The 23,576-nt window shown below is 37.7% G+C and overlaps 1 protein-coding gene across 12 annotated transcripts in view; it reads right to left on the bottom strand.

Moving 5' to 3' along the window:
• The window catches only part of NCOA1 (nuclear receptor coactivator 1), a 279,928-nt gene that overhangs the window by 213,374 nt on the left and 42,978 nt on the right, over positions 1–23,576 (bottom strand). For 9 of the 12 annotated variants that reach the window (XR_010323560.1, XM_064295106.1, XM_064295103.1 and 6 more), the window contains exon 2: positions 21,253–21,389. The gene's annotated coding sequence lies outside the window, so the exon portion shown is untranslated. Of the gene's footprint in view, positions 1–21,243; positions 21,390–23,576 lie in introns of all 12 variants that reach the window. The other 3 variants (XM_064295108.1, XM_064295105.1, XM_064295109.1) reach the window with 1 other exon arrangement.

Here is a 23,576-nt window from a genome sequence, read left to right as displayed (position 1 = left end):
CAGCCTACTCACACCTCTGGAACTAGAGAAGAACTTTGCTCTCAGCAAAAGCTAAGTACTTGCATTTATTTTATCACACCCCCAGCCCCAAAGCCAGCTTCAGTGGCTGTCGATTTCCCTGGGCCTGAGATAGATCCTGCTGTGTGCCCTAAGCCATTCTCCCAACCTTGGAGAAGGAATAAATTAACAACTGGGGGAAAGGATAATCTGCCAGATCCACTAGGCTGGGGAGCTCAGGACAGAAGCGGCTCCTGTCCAGGCACAAACAGTCCACAGACTTTGAATACTTTTCACCCCTGCATGGACCTGTGTGGGCCCATTTCAGGAGAATAGGCCCTTGTTGGCAGACTGCAACTGTTTCAGTTGTGCAGTGAAAAAGTGGGGTTTTTTGACGTTTGACACTGCTTTGCCTATTAAACAGGGTCTTCACCTACCCACATCAGGGCCTAAGGACTGGTGGCTCCACGCACATCACCAAGCCACCACGGATAAGTGGCACCTCCCAGTCCTTACAACTAAAAGCACTGGGTGCCCATGATCTGGCTGCAGAACCCACCCACCTGTGTGCTCTAGGGAACAGGGATGTGCTTTCCTCAGACTCAGGGGACGGTTGTCAGTCCCCTGCCTCGTTCAGAGCATGACCCCCTGTTGCAACCAGATACTTGTACCTACACCAATCACCCCTGCCCTCTAAGACTGTAGGACAGAGCCGGTACCACACAGTTGATGACCAACCACCTGGACACCTGAGCTGAATCCATACAAGAAAAGTGAATGGACTCCTAGGCTCATATACCTGGTAACAGCTCTAGACATCTGATGACAGGACATTAGAGCTTCAAAGGCAAAAATAATCAAGCTAGCTCACTCAAGCGGCTTATTTGAGCATATCAAAACAAAACAAAGCAAGAAACTAGGATACATTAAGCAAACGTAGAATAAATTAACACAATAACTTATAGATGGCTCGGAAACAACAGTCAATATCAAATCACATACAGAAGCAGACCATGATCGCTTCAACAAGCTCTCAAAACAAAGAATCGAGAAATCTTTCAGATGAAGGTATCTTCCTGGAATTATCAGATGCAGAATACAAAAGATTAATATACAGAACTCTTCAAGACATCAGGAACGAGATCCGCCAAAACACAGAACAAGCCAAGGAACACACAGATAAAGCAGTTGAAGAAATTAAAAAGGTTATTCAAGAACATAATAAAAAATTTAATAAGCTGAAAGAATCCATGGAGAGACAGCAAATAGAAATTCAGAAGATTAACAATAAAATTATAGAATTAGACAACTTGTCAGAAAGTCAGAGGAGCGGAACTGAGCAAATGGAAGACAGAATTAGTGAGACTGAAGATAAAACACTTGGCACCAATATATTCAAAGAAAAATCAGATAAAAGAATTAAAAAAAATGAAGAAACCCTAAAGATCATGTGGGACCCTATCAAGAGAAATAACCTAAGAGTGACTGGAATACCAGAACAGGGAGGGACAACAGAAAATACAGAGAGAATTGTTGAAGATTTGTTGCCAGAAAACTTCCCTGATATAGTGAAAGATGAGAAGATACCTAACCAAGATGCTCATCAAACGTCACATAAGGTAGCTCTCAAAAGAAAGTCACCAAGACATATTGTAATCAAACTTGCCAAAACCAAAGATAAAGAGAGAATTTTAAGAGTGGCTAGGGATAAATGAAAAGTCGCCTACAAAGGAGAATCAATAAGAATAAGCTCAAACTACTTGGCAGAAACCATGCAGGCAAGAAGGCAATGGGATGACTTATATAAAGCATTGAAGGAAAAAAATTGCCAGCCAAGGATCATATACCCAGCAAAACTGTCTCTCAAATATGAAGGTGAAATTAGGACATTTCCAGATAAAACAGAAGTTTAGGGAATTTGTAATAACCAAACCAAAATTACATGAAATACTAAAGGGATTTCACTGGTTGGAAAATCAATAATATCAGATATCAACCCAAGACTAGAACACAGGACAGAGCAACCAGATGTCAACCCAGATCGGAAAATCACAAAAATAAATCAAGACAAAATTATCAGATATATAAACAAATATGACCTATAAATATGAGACAAATACACCAATAGAAACAGATGTACAACTAACAGAAATGATGGAATTAGCAGACAAAGATGTTAAAAGGGCTATGATAAATACACTCAGTAGGTTCAAGAAGGTGGTGAAAGACATGGAAGTGTTGGGGAATGAATGATTTTTTAAAAGCAAAAATGCTACCTCTAGAAATGAAAAATACACTAGATCAGATTGACAGCACACCCCACAGTGAATTTGAGAACACGGCAATAGAAAATATCTAAAATGACGCATATAGGCTAAAAATACCAAAAAAGAAAAAGTGCACATCAGCAATTTCCAACATGCATGTAATTGGGGCCCAAAAACTAGAGGGAAGAAGGGGATAGAAATATATGAAGAAATAATGGATAATTTTTTCAAACCATAAACCCACAGATCTAAGAAGCTTAACAAAAATCCAAACAGGAAAAAGAAAACCACACCAATAAACATCACCATTAAATTTCTGAAAATCAGTGATAATGAAAAAATACTAAAAGCAGTCAGAGAAGGAAAAAAGACGGCAACTGGTTTATGTTTTTATTTGTTTTTTTTTTACAAAGTAAAACAAAGGTACACATAACAGCCAACTTCTCATTAAAAATTATGCAAGTGAGAAGGCAATGGAGTAACTCTTTCAAAGTACAGGAAAAAAAACTGTAAACTTAAAATTGTATCTCCGGTTAAAACATATTTCAAAAATCAAAGTAAAAATGCTTTTATACAAAAGTTGAGAAAAATCTATTACCAGAATATCTGCACTTTAAAAAATGTTCTTTTTAAAGGAGGAAAAGAATAACAGATGAAAATCTGAATCTGCACAAAGGGGTGACGTAATAGCCATTGCCATCAAGTCGATTCTGACTCATAGCGACCTTATAAGACAAAGTAGACTTGTCCCATATGGTGTCCAAGGCGGTAACCTTTGTGGAAGCAGACTGCCACATCTTTCTCCCACAGAGGGGCTGATGGGTTCAAACTGCTGACCTTTTGGTTAGCAGATAAGCACTTAACCACTGTGCCACCATGGCTTCTTAAGAGATGAAGAGGTTCAGTAAATATTTAAATAAGTATAAACAACAACTTTTTCTAGGTTTTTAATTTCTTTAAAAGATAGCTGTTTAAAGTGAACATAATAATGCATGGTGGGGTTTATAACTTATGCCAAAAAGTAAAAGGTACAGCAATATTAGCACAAAGAATAGAAAGGAGGACATGGAGGTATACTCCTTTAAGGTTCCTATACTATAAAGAAGTGGTATTATGTTACTTGAAAAGAGATGTTGATAAGTTAAAGATGTATGGTATAAACCATAGAGCAACTAATACAAAAATAAAACCAAGAAAAAGAAGTGAAGACTGGAAATAAAATGCAATAATAATAATAATTTAAAAAATCAATTCAAAAGCAAGCAGAAAACATGGGGAAAAAAGAAGCAAAGAAGATATAAAAAAGAAAGTAGCAAGATGGTAGATTTAAACTATTAATAATTACATTAAATATAAATGGGATACATACATTATCCACTGTATACAAAACCCACTTTAATTATAAAGACATAAATAAATTAAAAGGAAAAGGATAAAAAAGATATACCATGCAAACACTAATCAAAAGAAAGCTGGTGTGCCTATAGCATCAAAGGGCACTTAAAAAAAAAACAATATTACCAGTGATAAAATATTACATAATGACAAAGGGGTCAATTCATCAAGAGGGCACAACAGTGTGTATAATAAGAAAGCTTCAAAATACATTAAATCAAAACTGGGAGAACAGAAAGCAAAAATAGGCTAGTCCACATTTAGAGTGGGAAATGTAAACACTCCTCTCTCAATAGCTGATATAATAAATAGACCGAAAATCACTAAGAATACAGAAGACGAATTGCACTATCAACCATTTTGACCTGATTGACATTTATAGACTATTACTCTAAGCAACAGTAAAATACACATTCTTTAGACATACACACAGAACATTCATTAAAACAGACCACATTCTGGACCATAAAATTATTTTCAATAAATTTATAAGCTGATATCATATAAAATATGTTCTCTGAAGAGAATGGACTCTTACTGGAAATGAAATCATTAACAGATACATATTTGGAAAATCTACTAAATATATATAAATTAATGAAAGCACTTGTAAATAACCCAGCAGTCTCAAAAATCAAGGGAGATTAGAAAACATTTTGAAAAGAATGAAAATGGAAGCACAATATATCAAAATTGGTGGGATGCAACAAAAACAAATGTTTAGAGGGGCATTTATACTATTAAATGTTTATATTAGAAAATAAGACTATTCTTAAATCAATGATCTAAACTTTCGTCTTAAGAAATTAGTGAAAAGCCAGTCTGAAGCGGTGCTGGCATGCTCAAAGATGGTGGCCAACCATGTTGCTTTGACTGTGTGTCACTCCCCTCTTTCAAGTTTCCTGTTTATATGACATTCTGGGAAAGGTACAACTATGGCAACAAAAAGCAGATCACTGGTTGCCAGTGGCTAGGCATGAGGGAGAAGAATGACTGCAAAGGAGCAAGAGTGAACATTTTGAAGTAATGGAAATGTTCTATTTCTTGTCTTTTGGTGGTGATATATATATAACTGTATACATTTGTCAAAAGTCATCAAAACGTACATTAAAACTCTTGAATTTTATTGTATCTAAAAAATCAGACCTCAGTAAAGCTGATTTAAACAAGAAAGAAAGAAGATCAACCCAATGCCTATAATCAAGCTAACCTTCGCTATCTACTCTACACCTTCTTTGGCCCAGACCCACTCTGAATCCTGCTCACCTTTCTGAGGATAAGGGAAACACCCAAGATACCAACACCATTCAACAGGCTCTTGGATGTACATCCTAATCCAAAGAGCAAAAACTCTGGAAGCATTAGAGGTAACACCCAAGAGAATACTCACCTTGTTGACTCAGGGCTTTAATCTCTTTGATCATCACCAAGAGAATCCTTAATCCTAAACTTTCTCAGTTCATGACATTCTTTAGTGTATAAGTAACTTTTCATAGAACTCTTAGGTCAAAAGAAATAGCCAACGGCCCTGTTTATTCAGTAGTTAGGTCCAAACAAATTTAGTAAGTTCTATGTTCTAAACTCAGTAGCCACTAAAAATATAATACACATAAATATTTTCACTTTTTATTTAAATAACCATTATTACTTATTAATGGAGTATAGAAGCTGTTTGGCACTGCATACCTTCTCAAACCTTTGGATTAGCCTGGACACCACCACCTTCATTTTTGCTCCATTGACTTCTTATCCCAGCAACTACCGAAAACCCGGCTTCACAAACATATGGCACCAAGGAAAAGAATAAGGAATGACTGCTCTACTACTGAAGCTGTGAACTACCTTGAGCTAGTAGTTCCCACAGTGTCTGACGTTGAGTATTGCTGAATTTCTCTTGAAATTTTAAAATATCCCATGGCACCTCTATAAGCTTGCTGTGGCACTTCCAGGCACCTCAGCACACTTTGAGACTGGGATCTGCAGTACTTTGAAGGAGTGGAAAGAGGGATAAAGGGTGGAAAAAGTTGTAGATACTCCCTAATTGTTGGAGAGTACCAGAAATAATAAGAATGCATTCTATATAATAAGAACGATGTGATGATTTGACTGATGTCATAGTTTTAAAGGGAAAGGGGTGCAAAATGGTTCCTAAAAAAAAATAGGAAAAATGATCAATTAAAAGACTAGACCATCACTATCCACAAACTGTACAACCCAAGCATTAGGAGAAGCCACTCAGAAAGTGTCCAGCAACCAGCCCATTCCAAAGCTACATTTTACAATGACACCAGACATCTGGTCTGGAGAAGGGAACACTATGCCTTGTTTTATTCCTTATTTTTCAGGAAATGTTTCTTTCTTCATTATTTTGATGACGTTTGAGCTGTGATAAAAAAATTTCATACTACTTCATATTTGTATGTCTTTGCTCAGTAGTCTAAACCCCCTTCTTAAAATGAATAACTAACCTTCAAACTTCAAATCTCCTTCAAGAAGCCTCCACATATTTCTCAGAGTTGGCTTAATATAACTGCTTGAATATCCTTCATAGTTTATTCTGTCATCTATTCTGTACAATATATTGACAATTTGGGTTTCTTGGTTGTTTTCCCCCCTTCTCAATTGTCTTAATTCCAAGAGAAATCTGTTTACAAAAGAATTTCACTCTCCTGAAGTAGGCACTGTCAAGAAATTCCTAATGACTTCATAACATTAATTGGGTACTTTTTCATCTTTTTATACTCTCTAAAAGAATTTCTCACCATAGGAATCTGGTAAAACGATGTGGCCCCAGAACCAATTTTTGGAGGAAATGCCTTAAAGTTTTTCCATGTTTCGTTTTGTTTGTTTGTTTGCTTGTTTTGGTCTATTCAGAATTTCTTTCTTTGTAAATCTGTTTAGGTTTTTCGTAACTCATTTAAAAGAGATTTAAAATAAGTTGGCTTCAACAATATACTGAAAATCTCATTTATTTTTATATTCCTTTTACCTAATTTTTTTTATTTTCTATCTTTCCCTTGCTAAGATGTGTCAGATAATTGTCTATAGTATTTGCTTTTTAACCCTAAGAAACAGCTCTTAGATTTTTTCAACTCTTAGTTTCTGTTTTCTAATTCATCTGTTTCTGCTTTCATCTTATCCACATTCTCCCTTTTTCTTAGGGATTTATTTTGTTGTTGTTCTTTTACTAAATTCTGGAATTGAGTGCTTAATACATTTATTTCTTTCCTTATCAATAATGAAGTTAAGATTATGAACTTACTTCTAAGCACAGTATTAGTCCTCGCCTGAGTCTTATTTCGGTTGTTGGCTAACTCATCAGTTATTGTAAATTTGATCTCCTGTTTGACTCAAATTTCACTTCTAAGAAGTTTTATATTTGATTTTTCCAAGCGGTTGGAGTTGTACATTTTAAATTTCTGCTGTAGTCAGAAAATGGACATAAACAGTTTCAGCTTTTCTGGAATTTACTGAGATTTTCATTGTGGCTCAATCTGAAATTGATTTTTTTTTAAATTGTTGCATGGTTGATTGGAAAAGTATACTTAATCCCAAATTTAAATGTAATCTTTTTAAGTGACTGAATAAACCCCATTATCACATGTGGGTCTGACATTGTACTTCCTCAGGCTTTCAATTTTTACTGGCATTAAATGCATTCATACGATATTAGAGCAAGGACAAAAAAATTCTCTAAAAAATTAATAGCTAGGTAAATTAATTTCCACGTTAAACATCCACATTCTCTTTTAATTGTTGTTGTTAGGTGCTGTCAAGTCAGTTCCGACTCATAGAGACCCTATGCACAACAGAGTGAAACACTGCCTGGTCCTGTGCCATCCTTACAATCGTTGTTATACATGAGCCCATTGTTGTAGCCACTGTATCAATCCACCTCTTTTCCGCTGACTCTGTACATTACCAAGCATGATGTCCTTCCTTATAACATGTCCTGATCCCTCCGGGTAACATGTCCAAAGTATGTAAGATGCAGTCTTGCCACCCTTGCTTCTAAGGAGCATTCTGGTTGACCTACTTCTAAGACAGATTTTTTTTTTTTTTTGGCAGTCCATGGTATACTGAATATTCTTCACCAACACTGCAATTCAAAAGCATCAATTCTTCTTCAGTCTTCCTTATTCATTGTCCAGCTTTCACATACATGTCCAGCTTTTACATGTATATGATGCGATTGAAAATACCATGGCTTGGGTCAGGTGCACTTTAGTTTTCAAGGTAACATCTTTGCTTTTCAACACTTTAAAAAGGTCCTTTGCAGCAGATCTGCACAATGCAACTCACGTCTTTTGAGTTCTTGAATGCTGCTTCCATTGGTGTTGACTGTGGATCCAAGTAAAATGAAATCTTTGACAACTTCAATCTTTTCTCTGTTTATCATGATGTTGCTTATTGGTCCAGTTGTGAGGATTTGGGTTTTCTTTATGTTGAGGTGTAATCCATACTGAAGGCTGTGGTCTTTGATCTTCATTAGTAAGTGCTTCAAGTCCTCTTCACTTTTAGCAAGCAAGGTTGTATCATCTGCATAACACAGGTTGTTAATGAGTCTTCCTCTAATCCCTATGCCCCGTTCTTCTTCACACAGTCCAGCTTCTCAGATTACGTGCTCAGCATACAGACTGAATAGGTATGGTGAAAGGATACAACCCTGATACACACCATTCCTAATTTTAAGCCAATCAGTATCCCCTTGTTCCGTCCGAACAACTGCCTCTTAATCTATGTACAGGTTCCTCATGAGCACAATTAAGTGTTCTGGCATTCCCATTCTTTGCAATATTGTCCATAATTTGTTATGATCCACACAGTCAAATGCCTTTGCATAGTCAATAAAACACAGGTAAACTTCCTTCTGGTATGCTCTGCTTCCAGCCAGGATTCATCTGACATCGGAAATGATATCCCTGGTTCCACGTCCTCTTCTGAATCTGGCCTGAATTTCTGGCAGTTCCCTGTCGATATACTGCTGCAGCTGTTTTTGAATGATCTTCAGTAAAATTTTGCTTGCCTGTGATGTTAATGATATTGTACTATAACTTCTGCATTCGGTTTTATCACCTTTCTTGGGAATAGGCAGAAATATGGATTTGTTCCAGTCAGTTGGCCAGGAAGCTGTCTTCCATATTTCTTGGCATAGATGAGTGAGCATTTCCAGTGCTGCATCCATTTGTTGAAACATCTCAATTGATATTCTGTCAATTCCTGGAGCCTTATTCTTCGCCAGCGCCCTCACTGCAGCTTAGACTTCTTCCTTCAGTACCATCGGTTCCTGATCATACCCTACCTCTTGAAATGGTTGAATGCCAACTAATTCTTTTTGGTATAATGACTCTGGTATTCCTTCCATCTTCCTCTGGTGCTTCCTGCATCGTTTAATATTTTCCCTATAGAATTCTTCACTATTGCAACTCGAGGCTTGAATTTTTTCTTCAGTTCTTTCAGCTTGAGAAATGCCGAGCATGTTCTTTCCTTTTGGTTTCCTATCTCCAGATCTTTGCATATGTCATTATACTTTGTCTTCTTGAACTGCCCTTTGAAATCTTCTGTTCGGTTCTTTTACTTCATCATTTCTTCCTCTTGCTTTAGCTGCTCGACATTCAAGAGCAAGTTTCAGAGTCTCCTCTGACACCCATCTTGGTCTTTTCTTTCTTTCCTGTCTTTTCAATGACCTCTTGCTTTCTTCATGTATGACCTCCTTGCTCAAATCGTCTGGTCTTCAGTCATTAGTGTTCAACGTGTCAAATCTATTCTTGAGATGGTCTCTAACTTCAGGTGGGATATACTCAAGCTCGTATTTTGGCTCTTGTGGACTTGCTCTGATTTTCTTCAGTTTCGGCTTGAACGTGCATATGAGCAATTGATGCTCTGTTCCATAGTCAGCCCCTGGCCTTGTTCTGACTGTTGATGTTAAGCTTTTCCATCGTCTCTTTCCACAGATCCAGTCAATTTGATTCCTGTGTACTTCATCTGGCGAGGTCCATGTGTATGGTCACCGTTTATGTTGGTGAAAAAATGAAGTCGTTGGTCTTGCAAAATTCTATCATTGGATCTCCAGCATCATTTCTATCACCAAGGCTATATTTTCCAACTACTGATCCTTCTTCTTTGTCTCCAATTTTTACACTCGGATCACTAGTATTTATCAATGCATCCTGACTACATGTTCGATCAATTTCAGACTGCAGCAGCTGGTAAAAATCTTCCATTTCTCCATCTTTGGCCTTAGTGGTTGGTGCATAAATTTGAATAATAGTCGTATTAACTGGACTTCCTTGTAGGCATACGGATATTATCCTATCACTGACAGCGTAGTACTTCAGTACAGATCTTGAAATGTTCTTTCTGACGATGAATGTAACACCATTCCTCTTAAAGCTGTCATTCCCGGCATGGTAGACTATATGATTATCCGATTCAACATGGCCAAATACCAGTCCATGTCGGCTCACTAATTCCTAGGATATCGATGTTTATGTGTTCCATTTCATTTTTGATGATTTCCAATTTTCCTAGATTCATACTTCGTACATTTCAGGTCCCAATTATTAATGGATGTTCGCAGCTGTTTCTTCTCATTTTGAGTCATGCCTCATCAGCAAACGAAGTTCCCGAAAGCTTGACTCCATCCACGTCATTAAGGTCGACTCTACTTTGAAGAGACAGCTTTTCCCCAGTGGTATTTTGAGTGCCTTCCAACCTGGGGGGCTCATCTTCCAGCACTATATTAATGTCCCACTGCTATTCATAAGGTTTTCACTAGCTAACTCATTTCAGAAGTAGACTGCCAGGTTTGTTTTTTTTTCCAACCTGGGGGGCTCATCTTCCAGCACTATATTAATGTCCCACTGCTATTCATAAGGTTTTCACTAGCTAACTCATTTCAGAAGTAGACTGCCAGGTCCTTCTTCCTAGTCAGTCTTAATCCGGAAGCTCAGCTGAAACCTGTCCTCCATGGGTGACCCTGCTGGTATCTGAATACCGGTGATATAACTTCCAGCATCACAGCAACATGCAAGCCCCACAGTACAACAAACTGACAGACACGTGGGGGACTTTTAATTGAAAAAGTTACAGTAAGAAAGTACTTGACAAGTCACTCCATATCAAACATCATTTAGAAACCATTAAGCATTCCTCATTTTTCTCTAAAATAGTAACCTGTGGTTTGACTAGTGAGTGACATGTTAGAACTACAGCCTTTCTTGTATGAATCAATATACTCCAGCTGATAGATTTGTGATTACAATAACTTCTTAGGAGCCATGGCTCCTAAACTTACACTGAGCTAGTAAAATCTCCTGAACACAGTTTCCTCAAATCTATGCTTTTACAGTTTGTTTAAACTAAAGGAATAATTCATTTTCTTTTCTGATTTTGATTAAGAATCAGGTTCTGAGCTCAATCTTTTGGTTTCACCCCAAGAGAAAGAGATAGCTGAATCCTGGTTCTACTGTGAGTTATTTAATGTCTAAGTAAGCCTCAGTAAGACTCAATTCCTTATATAGAAAATAGGTGTAATAACACTTTACACCACTCAGTATAAAATACCTATCATACTACCTGACATACAGTAAACATTAAATCATTATTATAATATTTTTGTTTTCCTCGTATCAGTTTTCCTTTCTCTTACATTCACTTGACCCCACACTCTTGTAACAGACACATTAGCTATGCCTCCTCATTTAAAATCATCTTCAAAACAATAAACATCTCAATGCCTTCACCAACTACCTGAGAACAGGTTAAACTGAGCACCTCTCAGCTATGCTTATGTGCTTGTATCACCTTTGGCTTCCATAACATCCAGATGTAATTTGGAGATCATTTCATCTATGGCCTCAAAGCTTTCATGATCAAACAAGAGTGAGTTTCTATAATACACAGTTATTTTATTTTTCAAAAATGTCTTATTTCTTCCCAATAAACTATGAACGCCCCCAAAAAGCAAATCCTCTTCACACAGTCAATAATCAGCTATGCAATTCCAATAGCTATGTCATTAGATAATTAGAATTATCATTCAGAAAATGGAAGGAATCTCTTGTGCCTCTACAGTCTTCAGTTTCCAAATACTTTAATATCATTCTCAAAAATACCCTTAAAGACATGTTAGAAGGTTGCTTCGGATTATTGCTACACAAAAGGGGTTGTGGGAAGGGGCTGTAAAACACAGAAAAACACCACAACTTTTAACTTGCTATACCAGGTCTTCAGAAAAGGTTGTCTGTAATTGTGCCCCATCTCTCTTCTCTCTCTTGGGGGTGAAACCAAAAGTTTTCCTTCTTACTATAGCCTGTATGCCTCCTTTCATGAAGTTTAGCTATCTTACTACATCATAATGTCCTTTGCAGCTTGTCAAAGAGAACTTAGACAAGTCACATTTTCCCCTAGACTGTTCCCACCCACCACCTAATAGGGAAGTATATTCTTCTGGCAACCAGTGCACTCACTCAGTAATCTTTCTCACCTCAGAAACTATTATAAAAAGTTTCCCCTTAGAGAACACAGAGATTAGTCATTAAACCACCATAATACATTATAAACAGTTTTTCCCACCTGTTCCAGGTCTGGGACTTCATAAAGAAACTAAACCATACTCTCTCCTTCTCATTTTAAAAGGTAATTCAAGGACAAAAAAATTTTAAACCAAAGTGTAAACTGGTTGTCTCTTAAGTCAAAAAGGCATATTTACGAGATGGTATTAGGTGTCAGCCGGTATCCTAAGAGCTTTACCTAGTTTTAGCTCATGTAACCTATGTAAAGTGAGGCAGGAGATAATATTAACGAGTATGAGGGCTGCAAGAGAGGAGGGAGTAATTTCATGTAAGAATCACAAACAAAGAAATTCAGCAAGCAAGACCAATAAAATCAAAAAGTAGCTGAAAGTAAAATGAGGCACGAATAGGCAGCTTACAGATCAGGAGGTAAATATAATTTAAAAAACACTAGCAGCTGTCATCGTATGTTTTATTCTTTGGTTTGTGGCTACACACTAAGTTTATTCTTAGTCCCTATTGAGTACTTGGCATTTGTAAACGAGTAAACTCAACAGGACTCTGAATTCCTTAAGTATTAAGACAACTTCCAAACTCAAAATTATAAATGAAAACTGATCTTTAAAAGTAGAACTCCTTAGCCAACCTGGTAAGACAAACAAAAGAAAAGGTGTAAAGATTAGAGGAGAAGGATATAAAATAAAAAAGTTATAAAACCAAACCCATTGCTGTCGAATAGATTCCAGCTTATAGTGGCCCCACTGGACAGAGCAGAACTGCCCCATAGGGTTTCCAAGGAGCGCCTGGTGGATTCAAACTGCCGACCTTCTGGTTAGCAGCCACAGTTCTTAACCACTGTGCCACCAAGGCTCTCGAAATTAAAGTTATAAGGACAGGTATAAAAATTAGAGAAGCATAGACTCCAGAGCTGGAATGCCTGGATTCAAATCCAAGCTCTACCACATACTAGTTAGGTAACCCTGGGCAAGTTACATAAGTTCTCTATGACTTAGTTTACTTGTTGGTATAATGGAGATAATAACTTCATTCCAGTGTCTACTTCATTAGAGTTCTAGTAAAGATCAAATAAGTTAATATGCATAAAGTGCTTAGAACAGAGCTTGGTAAATAGCACTATATAGTAAAACTGTCTTTGCAGGCAATATGATTTACTATGTAGATCAACAGATTCAAAAAATTATTAAAAATAAAAATTCAGCAGATTGCTAAACACCCATAATCCAATTGTATTCTTATAAGTCAATAAAGATGAATTTTTTTTTTTTTTTTTTACCTTTTCCTTACGGAAAATTTCAAAAAAGCTTAGAAAATACTATCAAGAGCCACTCCTATACCTAGCTTAAACAGTAATCAACTCATGGCCAATCTTGTTTCATCCCACCCACAGCCTCCTCTCTACTCCAAATAATAAGCAGATTCCAGACATATCACTGCATTCATAAATATTTCAATATCTCTCTCTAAAAAGATAAGGATTCATTTTCGGTATAATACTATTATCACACCTAAAAATTAACAATTCCCTAGTATCAACTATCCAGTCAGTGTTCAAACCTCCCTGATCATTTCATAAATGTTCATTAAAATTTAGATTCAAATAAATTCCAAACTTCACTATTAATCTAAAGTTTTCCCTCCAATTCTATTTTTTTTTTCCTTACAATTAATTTGTTGACATAAAGTTGTGTGTCCCAAGGAGTTTCCCATGCCTAGATTTTGCTGACTACATCCCCATGGTAGCATTTAAAACGTTTCTCTGTCTTCTGTTTTTCCTGTAAACTGGCAGTTAGAGCTAAAGGCTTGATCACATTCAGGTTCAAGTTCAATTTTTTGGCAAAGGTACTTCATATGTAGTGTTATGAACTTTCACAAAGAGAAACCTAATGAAAGTCTGGTTGTCCTTCTGTGACATTAGTAGTCACTGATGATCTTTGCTTAGGTCCACTAATTCCTTACAAAATAGTGTTCTACCCTATCACTCCTTATTCATTTATTAACTAGAATAATTCTAAGTAACTTCCATTCATCAATTGTCATGGGTTGAATTACGTCCCCCCAAAATGTGTGTTAACTTGGCTAGGCCATGATTCCCAACATTGTGGTTGTGCACCATTCTGTGGTCTGATATAATTATCCTATGTGCTGTAAATTTTAACCTCTGTGATGTTAATGAGGCAGGATTAGAGGCAATTATATTAATGAAGCAGGACACAATCTACAGGATTAGGTTTATCTTGAGTCAATCTCTTTTGAGATACAAGAGAGAAGCGAGCAGAGAGGAAGGAGACCTCCTACCACCAAAGGAAGAGTCAGGAGTGGAGTGCCCCGGGATCTCTGCACTGAGAAGCTCCTAGACGGGGAAGATTGAAGACAAGGACCTTTCCCCAGACCTGACAGAGAGAGAAAGCCTTCCCTGGGAGCTGGCGCCCTCAATTCAGACTTCTAGGCTCCTAAACTATGAGAGAATAAATCTGTTTGTTAAAGCAATCCACTTGAGGTATATGAACTTTCATTAAGAGAAACCTAATGAAAGCCTGGTTGTCTTTCTGTGATGTTAGCAGTCACTGATGATCTTTGCTTAGGTCCGCTAATTCCTTACAAAATAGTGATGTTCTAGTCTATCACTCCTTCTTCATTTATTAACTAGAATAACTCTAAGAAAAGAAACCTCCGCTTGACAACTATTTAGTTACCCTGAGATACAGTTCATATAAGAAAGGTAGGATAAAGCTGGATACTTCTTCCTTTACATAAAAATATTTCAAAATAATGAATTCGAACAAAACTAATGTGTTTTTTAAGTATCATTATGAACTAATGGATTTAAACATATTTCATGTGTTTCACTACACTGCAGTTACTCTTACTGATGCTCAAACTGTCTCATCTTTGACCAGCCAGAGCCCACTCAATTAAGACCCTGAGTCATTCTGACACAACCCTATTAGTGTTCGACAACTTCTATGCCTGGATCCAGCTTGAACCATAAGCCAGTTTCAATATTCGGCTAGTTTCTTCCTTATTTTTTATTTCTACTGAATTAAAACTCCTAATTCTTAATTATAAGTCAGCTGTGTCATATGGTTCTGGATAGTAAGATTAAACATAGACCCAAAAATTCTATCAAGATTTCACTAAATTCTACTTTCACCATCCCATTGATACTAAAACAAGCATATCCCACTCAAAACTGGAAGAGTAAATGCTTCAATTTGAAAGATTTGAGTAAAAAGATTCCTAATCTACTCTCTGCTTGCATTTTGCCTTTGGAAAGTATTTCTTCATGTTCTATTTCAAAATGTGGATACGGTTTTTAAACAAGCAGAAGAAAAATGCACTATTTTTCCACAAAAAAAGACCAGACTTACTGGCCTGACAGACTGGAGAAACTCTGAGAGTATGGCTCCCAACACCCTTTTAGCTCAGTATTGAAGTCGCTCCTGAGGTTCACCCTTCAGCCAAAGATTAGACAGACCCATAAAACAAAAGAAGACTAAAGGGGCACAGCAGCCCAGGGGCAATGACTAGAAGGCAGGAGGGGACAAGAAAACTGGTAACAGGGAACTCAAGATAGAGAAGGGAGAGTGTTGACATGTCGTGGGGTGTTAACCAATGTTATAAAACAATATGTGCACTAACTGTTTAAAGAGAAACTAGTTTGTTCTGTACACCTTCATCTAAAGGACAGTAAAAAAAAAAAAGTCAGTTTTTTTATAAATGAATAAAATTATCAAGTGTGGGCAAAATCATGCTCTTATGAGACTGAATTATTTTGTACCATAATTCAGACTTTTACAAAAGTCTCATATTCATCCTTAACATTAAAACTTGTGTGCTGTGAACTTGAAGCTATAAATTCAAGCTACTGAAAATACTAAATGTATTTTCTACACTGAAATCATATTATCAGTAGTTAAAGAAATATTTATCTCATTTTACTAAAAAACAAACAAACATGTACGCCCTTTCCTCCCCATACCCAGCACACATCACTGTGGAAAAACAGAATCCTATATTTACTAACCAGAATACTGCCCAGTATAGTGCTGGAGGAGCCCTGATGGTGCAGTGGTTAAGAGCTCAGCTGCGAACCAAAAGGTTGTCAGTTCAAATCCACCAGTCGCTCCTTGGAAATCCTATGGGGCAGTTCTACCCTGTCCCATAGTGTAGCCGTGAGTCAGAATCGACTTGACGGCATCGAGTTTGGTTTTGGTTTTTTTATAGTGATGGAAGAGGAGCCCCCAGGCTGGAAGGCGCTCAAAATACAATTGATTGACAAAAAGTCCATCCACAACAATGGACTCAAACATACTACCCAATCACGAAGACAGCACAGGGCCAAGCAATGTTTCATTCTATTACACGTAATGTCTCCATGAATGGGAGGCAACCCCACAGCAACTAACAACATAGTTGCCAACCATTTCTTCACAAAACTCCAAAAAGACAGCTTTAATGGCCAAAAATTGTTTACAGTCACAATTTTTACTATTTTCTTCAACACTATACCACAATCACGAATCACACATCGAATGCCAATTCGTTTCTCTGAATAAAGCGGGATATGGATTGATAATCCCAATACAACCTCTTTTACTCACAAAGGAAGTGTACTTTTTCCTTGTTGTTGATGCTTTGATTAGAAGGAACCAATGCAACTTTTTCAAGGCTACAACTTCGTGAAAAACCAACCATCACCAACAACAGAACAACTAAAACAATAACAAAAAGCTCTTCTCCTGTAGTATGGATTTTTCAATGATAAACAGTAACACACCTATGTCAAGCGCTGGTATGCCCTCTGCAAATCAGTGCTTTCATCCAACTGGAAAACAAAGTATCTGCTAGCATGCGCATATGACGGTAATTGCTTTTCCAGATGGTATGCCTTTGATAAGGGATTTTTGCCAAAAGCTCATTTTACTTTCTTTCCAAGCATAATATTTGTCATTAACTTTAAAACTGGTTTTACAAGCTCCTCAGTAGTGATGTGAGTTGACCTGCTTTTTGCTATGAGAAGAGTAACTGTGAAGGATGCTTCTATAGTATGGTCTTCTCTGTTTTTAGAAAGAACATTCATTAATTTCACACTGTAAAGCGTTATTTTACATATTTAACTTAGTTATCACATGGCTATGAATTAAGTATTATAGAAAAGGAAAGAGAAATATTAATCCATTTCCCCAAGGAAGCACAAAAAGTAGAAGAGCCAAAGTTTGTGCTCTTTCCATCACAGTACAGACAAACTGTAACAAGTCACTAGCTAACACCTGCTCCTTTAATATATCTTTCTGAAGTTTGTTTTCAAACGTTTTCTTGAGTTCAAATAAAGTATTTTTAAAAGATACCATTTTAACTTAATGCAAACTGTAATCCAAGACATGTAACTTTACAAATGTTTTATGGCATAACTCAAGTACTGGTTTTGCTGTGTTTTAATCCTCCCCAAAACAACAAAATCCCAAGTGCAGTGGCTAAATTTGGCTGCTAACCAAAAGGTCAGCATTTCAAATCCACCAGCTGCTCCGTGGAAACCATATGGCACAGTTCTACTATGTCATATAGGGTCACTATGAGCCAGAATCGACTTGATGGCAATGGGTTCTCAAGGAAATCACCAAAAAAATTTTTTTTGTCAAAATGTATTATATAAAACTTCTGAGTACAACTTTGTGAGATCTGCACTCTTCTTCATTTTCAAAAAAGAAAAATGACAATTTTTAATATGGGATATCACCCTGTGAGAACTTGCAAAAGAGTGGGGAGATAATAAGAAATAGATGAATTAGAAATTTCTAATTTAAGAATTTAAGCAATCTAATTTAGATTGCCTTTACAAGTAGAACCATAAAGAGTTAACAACCACAACCAATTAATGAGCAAATTCAATTGATCAGAAAGTTCTATTCCCTAATCTTTACTTTTGTTGAAGTCTGAATACAGAACTACATTACTTAGGAAGGGATTCTAAACTATCATTATTTTACTGCTCGTTTCATGACTGCTTTTAAATTGTTTAAGATGACTGCATTTAGGCTTCCTAGGCTAGACTAAACCACCACTCGTCTGTCCGTTTGTTGTACTGTGGTAGCTTGCGTGTTGCTGTGATGCTGGAAGCTATGCCACCGGTATTTCAAATACCCACAGGGTCACCCAAGGTGGATAGGTTTCAGCAGAGATTACAGACTGGCACAGCCTAGGACAAAAGGACCTGGCGATCTACTTCTTAAAAAACTGCCAGTGAAAATCTTATGAATAGCAGCGGAACACTGCGAGGATGGTGCAGGACCAGGTGGTGTTTTGCTCTGTTGTACACAGGGTCACTATGAGTCGGAAGTGACTCAATGGCACTTAACAACGGGCCAGTGTAAACATTTTGAATGAAAGAGGTCTTCAACTTCATCTATAACTCTGCCATATATTAGAATCATTATTTGCAAAGTTTGGACATTCAACTAATGTACTTAAATGAAAATATGAAGGATGGACATATTTAATAGCATAAGCAAAATGGTTCTGATAATATAACAAACTATGTATTTAATGATCATTACCATTTAATTCAAAAAAATACAAAAAAAAAAGCTTGTAATTGCCAGAGAAGTTTTAAAACTTCTCATGAGAGCAATCTAACTCTTTTTCATCTGCTTCTTTATTTGAGGTAGCTTTTCTTTGGCAAAGACAGCTCAATTATACCATCCCCATTTACTCTAAATGAGGCACTTCTAGGATTTTCCTGTATCACGAATTCTTATTATTTTGGAATTTACTGCTTTACATATTCTTCTTCCAAAATAGAACAACATGAAATTAAGGATGCTAGTAATAACTGATATATTTTTTCTCAGATTTTCACTTTCTCTATATTCTAGCAAGATATTATTTACAAACTTCTATAACATACACAGTGAAATCAGCCAACTTTGGCCTATCCCCTTAAGCAATTACCTTTTCATACTTTATGCCTATTTGGAAAGAAGTGGTTAAAAAGTATTTTGTTTTTAACTGAATGCTTGGAAGGCCAGCGTAGCAGGGGCGGGGTTTGGGGACCATGGTTTCAGGGGACATCTAAGTCAACTGACATAATAAAATCTATTAAGAAAACATTCTGCATCCCACTTTGGAGAGTGGTATCTGGGGTCTTAAACGCTAGCAAGTGGCCATTGAAGATGCATCAATTGGTCTCAACCCACCTGGAGCAAAGGAGAATGAAGAATACCAAAGATACAAGGTAATTATGAGCCCAAGAGACAGAAAGGGCCACATAAACCAGAGAGTACATCAGTCCGAGACCAGAAGAACTAGATGGTGCCCGGCTACAACTGATGACTGCCCTGACAGGAAACACAACAGAGAACCCTTGAGGGAGCAGGAGAGCAGTGGGATGCAGACGCCAAATTCTCATAAAAAGACCAGACTTAATGGTCTGACTGAGACTAGAAGGACCCCAGAGGTTATGGTCCCCAGACCTTCTGTTAGCCCAAGACAGGAACCATTCCCAAAGCCAACTCTTCAGACAGGGATTGGACTGGACTAAGGGATAGAAAATGATATTGGTGAAGAGTGAGCTCCTTGGATCAAGCAGACAGATGACACTACGTGGGCAGCTCCTGTCTAGAGAAGAGATGAGAGTGTAGAGGGTGGCAGAAGCTGGCTGAATGGTTACGAAAAAAGAGAGTGGAGGGAAGGAGTGTGCCGTCTCATTAGAGGGAGAGCAACTAGGAGTATACAGCAAGGTGTACATAAGTTTTTGTATTAGATACCGACTTGGTTTGTAAACTTTCACTTAAAGCACAATAAAAATTAAAAAGAAAAAAAAAAGTGTTTTGTTTCTAAATAAGCACTAACTCACTCTACCCTCACTCCTGTGTATTTCAGAAAAATACAGGGCTGTTGTTTTTGTTTTCTGCTGATAATACATTTCCTTTTTGCTTTTAATTATCTTATGCAGTCTTTAAAGTTGGGATCCACCCCATGATTTGCAAGTGTCACTTCATTCTTTAATTATATATCTCACTTTTCCAGTCCAAGTAAAACCAATCCATCAGATCCCAAAGGTCCTACAGGGACAGTCTAGGAGGAATCAACGTGACACTTCTTATGAAAAGAAAAAAAAACTTTAACAATGAGTTTAAGAAAAAAGGTTTCCAATCCAAACTGAAGGACAGTCAACTCTTCCGTATCATGTGAGGAGATTGTTAGAGCATTGAATTCTGCCTCTCATCTCAAATGGTCGTGACAAAAATTTAAAAATTAACTGACATTTTACTCTAGCTCTTCTAACACAGATAGTTTGGTGAGTCTTAATCTGCACTCAGTGTATTTCTTATACTTGACATGTGTCTTCGTTATCCAGTGCTACTACAACAGAAATACCATAAGCTGGTGGCTTTAACAGCTTAGTAGTAGGCTAGGAAACCCTGGTGGCGTAGTGGTTAAGTGCTACGGCTGCTAACCAAAGGGTCGGCAGTTCGAATCCACCAGGTGCTCCTTGGAAACTCTACGGGGCAGTTCTACTCTGTCCTATAGGGTCGCTATGAGTCGGAATCTACTCGACGGCACTGGGTTTGGTATTTTTTTGGTTAGTAGGCTAGAAGTCCAAATTCAGTGAACTAGCACTAGGGGAAGGCTTTCACTCTGCCAGCTCTGGAGGGAGGCCCTTGTTTCTTCTGTTCCCTGGTTCCTTGGAGATCTCCATGTATCCTGGCATCTCTCTTACCCCAACTCTGCTTTGCTCCTTGTTTAATCTCTTTTATATCTCAAAATCCTGTCTCATTAACATAACAAAGAGAACCCATTCCCAAAATAGGATTATAGCCACAGGCATAGAGGTTAGGATTTACAACACATATTTTGGGGGGGCACAATTCAATACATAACAACATGCTTTACTAATTTTTCCTCAAAAATGTGGATGATTTCCCCCTTTTTGGAATGGGGGAGGAAAGGTTAACTTTTTGAAAAGCCAATCATTCTAACATACAGAAACTTAACAAAACTCATAGAAAACAGTATTACAAAATGACTAGCAAGGAATAAAATTTTACCTCAAATACCTTAGAATAAGTAGAAATTCTAAATGTTGGTGACTTCATTTGGAAGCAACGATTCCTACTGCATGATCTTGCCTGATGGTCCTTGGTTTTTATCATCAGAGCTAGTTCCAGTTACATTTCCACTAGTATGGACAGATCTAAAATAGGAGAAAGAAGACACATTTAGTACACTGAAAACATTCCATACTTTAGGTACTATAACGCATTTCACTATAAGCATGTAAAGATTCGTATACAACTGTGTTAGTTGTTTAAGCAATGCCAATCCCCATTCTAGGCATTATTACAGGTTACCACAGATTTAAGAAAAAATGAAGTTAAAGATTTTCTTCACTGATCCATAAGCCATAACAGATAAATAAAGTCAATAAGAGGTAATTAATTACTGGCTTTAAAAAAGGTTCAGATCCCCAGAGGAGGTACACAGCAAAATGGAGGCTGCATTCGTACCCCAAGGAAAAAAGGGGCCCAGTAACTATTAGCTTACTCGTCAGAGCTGCCTGAGTCACAGCAGCAGCAGTGGCTTCAGTACCCAGTTTTAGGTAAAATGGAACAGCAGGAGGAAACAAGATTCCTAGCAGAAGCTATCTCTATGATACAGATCACTAAAAAAAAATATGATAAAGATCACTAGCAGTGGGATATTACCAACTAGATTTTACTTAACTAGTAAAAAAAAAAAAAAAATTTTTTTTTTTTTTTTTAGTGATATAGTGCTGAATCTTCCCATTTTACCTCAAAGCTAACTTCAAACAGTGGGGTCTTTGCAGATATCTGACTTCTGAAGAAATGTGAGCCCTACTGGCTTTCACTACTGATAGCCTAATTGCTTTAAGTACCCACTACCACCCAGGGTTAACCTTTTTACATATATTCTCTTTAGATCACACAGACAGTGAATCAGTCCTCAAAGAGAATCATTTTACTACAGGTCAGTTCAGAATCTTGGATTAGTCATTTCTACCTGTGGCTCCAATGCCTGTCACCTGCGGGCTTTATTCAAAACACAACTCATTCAGGCCAACTACATTCTCTCTTATTTTCACACTTACAGTGCTCTCTATAGTTTCTCACCCATTTCATTCGTTCCTCACTGCTGTCCAACCTTCCAACTTTTTCCACAGGGATCCCTGGAACCTCTCATAACATAGTAAAACAAATTACTTCAACATCCTCAACCTCATCACCAAACACTCCTTTGAACCACTGGCCCTAAATCTGGCTCTTGAAAAAAAACCACAGTGAAGGCAAAGGCAGTGGGATCGACTTTCTTCAAAGTGACACCTTCAGACCCTAACTCACAAGCAATCCCCTTCCTTCTCTGAGGCTCAGGGCAATCTGGCTGTACTACCTTCTTCTTCTCTTTGTCAAGGTCATTCAATATCCCACCCTGACTATATTTTTTCTAACCTCAGTCCAGACTCAATCCTTTCTAACTGCTTGTGAGTAAGGATCAGTATGAATCCAATCCCCAAAATGTGGACTGATTCAGTCCTCACATTCCCACTTCTCCATCCTCCTTGCCACCTCCTTGCTCAAAAATTAAAAAGTCACCATCCTTCAGGACGACAAATAGACAGATGCCAGCTGCAAGTCTGGGGAGTCCTCACGACATCCCAATCTTCTAACCTGCCAGCTACAAATCTGGGGCTGGTTTCCCACTATCCCTTCAGGATACCAGCTGCAAGTTCAAGACCTGCTGGCTCCCACTGTTCCTCTGGGTTTGCTAATTCACTGGGACAACTCACAGAATTCACGGAGAGTGTACCATAATTGGAAACCCTTGTGGCACAGTGGTTAAGTGTTAAGGCAGCTAACCAAGAATTCGGCAGTTCGAATCTGCCAGGCGCTCCTTGGAAACTCTGTGGGGCAGTTCTACTCAGTCCTATAGGGTTGCTTTGAGTCAGAATCGACTCGACGACAGTGGGTTTGGTTTCTGGTTTTGATACCAGAATTACGACTACAGATTTCTTATAGCCCAAAAGGATATAAACAAAGAGACATATAGTGAGAGTCTGGGAGGGCTCCCAATGTGGACCTTCCATGTCCCAATGGACACGCTACCCTCCTGAAAGCAAATGTTCTCGTCAGCAAAGCAGCTCCCTGAGCCTCTGTCTTCGGGACTTTTACTGGTCAGTCCTGCATAATAGGCTAAATCATGCCTCCTGAGACTAGGCATTATGAGCCTCCTAGGTGAGTCTTTTCTGATCTGGCCAGTCCCTACTCACCAGCACAAATTCTCAGGTGTGGCCTGAAAGTACCAGACCAAGGCACCCCAATTACTCCAACGGTTAACTCTCCAGAATTAAGGACAAAGGCCACCT

Source organism: Loxodonta africana, chromosome 12, assembly GCF_030014295.1.
Source record: "Loxodonta africana isolate mLoxAfr1 chromosome 12, mLoxAfr1.hap2, whole genome shotgun sequence".
Classification (NCBI taxonomy): domain Eukaryota; kingdom Metazoa; phylum Chordata; class Mammalia; order Proboscidea; family Elephantidae; genus Loxodonta; species Loxodonta africana.
Note: the sequence above shows the minus strand (reverse complement) of the source record. Positions and strands in the feature narration are given on the sequence as shown.